We start from the raw sequence: 2,978 nt of genomic DNA, 5'->3' as shown, positions 1-2,978 counted from the left end.
GTATTCAGTATGATAGCTGTCTAACAGAAGTTAAATCTATTTCTCACTTATTCTGACAATGTACTTAACCCCTCTTAATAAAAGAACCCAATAAAAAGAGTTGTTAAATAATAGTGAAGTCACGTTGTAATAACAATAACTCATCTCTCTCGGTTTTTCTTTTTGAGCTTTGCTAAAAGCCACTGTGTCAAGTGTCCATCTTGGGTTGCCGTCCGGACTTCCGGACCATCTCGCACATGCGCAGAACCGATCGGGTAGGGTGACGGATCGGGTAGTGACAACTCTGATTCGCGTTATGGTAGCTGTTGTAAGGTGAGTGATCTGCACAAAAATACTCTTAACTCACTGAAATCTTGACTGATTTACAAACGGTTTGGTTTATTATAAACATTATTAGCATGGCTATGATACAGGATGCTTGGACATGTTGAAAATGCAGCTTTTCTTTGTGTATGTGGTTGTATTTATTAGCTGGCTAATAACAAGAGGCTGTCAGTGAGACCTAGTATTACAAAGTTGACCCAGCAACTTTACACCAGTGGGAGAGGCAGAACTGCTCTTTCTTTCAACACAACACAAGTGGTTTGGCTTGTTAAAAACATCTTGCATTATGATACAGGAATTTGCTGGCTTTGTGTTTACAGAAGTACCTGACTATGCCGGACTTTTGTGCAGCCTACGGATGCTCTAATCACCGCAGTCTGGAAACAAGAACCCGTGGGATCACCTTTCACGTGTAAGATATGACAATAATATGACTAAAATTAGGATAATCGTTAATTACTTAGTGGATGTATGTACATTACAAGTCCTGCTACACAGGATCAGTGGGGCTATGTGAGATAATAGTATTGCAAGATTGTTGTTGACCTCTTTAGAATATGTTGTTACCATTTCTTTACACAATTATTTAATGTTTCTATTGGACACCTTTTTTATTACTCTTAGTGTGGTTGTCTTATTCTTAAAGTAGGCTATACATACATGCATACATACCAAAAATATGATAATTTCGGTGTGTATTTTTGTCCTACCCTTAATGTTAAAGGAAAGAAGGGAGGAACATGTTGACAATAATTTATATATCTGGCTACCTTTCTCATGTTTTTAAGGTTTCCCAAAACCAAAGAGAGGAGGAGGCAGTGGGAACTCGCCCTAAGAAGGGACGGTGTTGTTTCCTGTGACAGGACACCGGACAGGGCAGACTGTCCGGCTTAAAGATGGTGTTGTGCCAACAATATTCAACTTCCCAGCTCATCTTCAAAGGGTATCATCATTGGCCAACAACAATTCAAGGTGTATAAGATTGATATATAAATATGTGATTAAATGTCACACTCTAGTTTTTCTTTCTGCAAGTTTAGGAATAAATGATGTGTTGTGTATTACAGCACATTTTAAACACTCAACATGTGTTTAATGTTTATTTTAGCCGGAAGCAACAAGAAGCACAACCACTTCAAGAAGAGCGGAAGATGAACCTCAGCCTAATGTTGTGAGTATTCTGAATGTGGCCAAGACCAGAGAGATGGTCATTGATTTCAGGAGGGTGAGGATGTCTCCTCTACCCCTGTGCATTCTGGGAGAGGATGTGGCTGTTGTGGAGGAATACAAATACCTGGGAGTGCACTTAGACAATGGGCTGAACTGGAGGATCAACACTGACACTGTGCACAAGAAGGGATATTAGAAGAAGGATATTAATTTCCATATTACTATTATTTATATATTCGTATATTTTGATATTTATATATTAATGGCGAATCGCTACCACTAGGAGCATATATCGCCACCTACTATGTATTTATTAAATCTTCATGTTCCATGAGACGCAGCACTATGTTCCCCACATATGTTTATGTTTGCTCAGTCTAATAAACCCATAACATGGTTGTGAAAGAATACCAAAGCTGAGGCTGGACGATGATTGATTGTTGGTGTGCCATGTGTCACTGTGTGTCTTATTGGTTTTGTGTTATACTGTATTTTATGGTGTGCAGCTGGTCCTTATCTCCAAGACACATTTAAAACTAATAACCTTGAATTCCCATCTCTCCCCACCTGCTCCTGCTTCCTACATCCCCTCCACACCACACCAAGTTGTTCTTCTTAATAATAATAATACATTTATTTTGGGGGGGGCGCCTTTCATAACACCCAAGGACACATAGGATAGTTTATGTTTAAATTGTTCCCTATATTGCATAGGGGCAATATAGGGAACAATTTAAACAGTGGATTTTGTGATATATCAGCCGGGGTGAGACAAGACAAACCACAAATGGACTACAGAAGGACACAAAAGGACACATGGTACAGTTTATATTATTCTTGGTCTTTTTTCAATAACATATTTCAAAGGTTCTGGATTTGTTTACAAATCTAGAAACTAAATACAAAGCTAGGATGATATGAAGATCTCATGTCAAAAATAATTGTGATAAATTAGACAGAACTGGCCTGTCTGTGAGCACATTTTATGTTGGTTTGGTTCTTCTGATAAAGGTGTGAATATCTAAATAATATACCAACATATGCTATTGTCATTAGTTGTGTCCCTGTTCTTAAAGCTAAGGCATTGCTAAATTAACAACTCTTGGCTTACAGAGTGGTAACATGAGACCGATTTTTATATATAAAATATAAATGTATTTTAATTTTATAATTTATTTTAAATATTAACAATATAATAAAATAAATGGAAATATATACACTGGCAAATATTTAATATAAATACCTTGTGTGTGTGTATAGCTATTGCTTTATCTGATTAATGTTATTTTCATATGAAAGTCCATGATTATAAGTATGCAGTATCATAACTACATCTTTGATGTTTATAAAAAACCAAACCGTTTGAAAATTGGTTGAAAATTGAGCAAGCTATGGTTATTTAAATAGTAAACCATAATGTTATGAATGAGAGAACTGCCTGTAGCAAGATGGCGGCCAAGTGGCAACGTCGGTCTCCATTGGCC

At 36.9% G+C, this 2,978-nt stretch overlaps 1 long non-coding RNA gene across 1 annotated transcript; it reads left to right on the top strand.

Moving 5' to 3' along the window:
* Nucleotides 1–275: 275 nt before the first annotated feature.
* Nucleotides 276–1,909, top strand: LOC139434683 (uncharacterized). Its single transcript, XR_011644000.1, has 4 exons — nt 276–312; nt 645–736; nt 1,113–1,267; nt 1,433–1,909. It is a non-coding gene; the product is annotated as an uncharacterized lncRNA (long non-coding RNA).
* The last annotated feature ends 1,069 nt before the right edge of the window (nt 1,910–2,978 follow it).

The sequence above is a fragment of the Pseudochaenichthys georgianus genome, chromosome 10, assembly GCF_902827115.2.
Source record: "Pseudochaenichthys georgianus chromosome 10, fPseGeo1.2, whole genome shotgun sequence".
Lineage (NCBI taxonomy): Eukaryota > Metazoa > Chordata > Actinopteri > Perciformes > Channichthyidae > Pseudochaenichthys > Pseudochaenichthys georgianus.
This window is presented reverse-complemented; position numbering and strand designations above follow the sequence as displayed.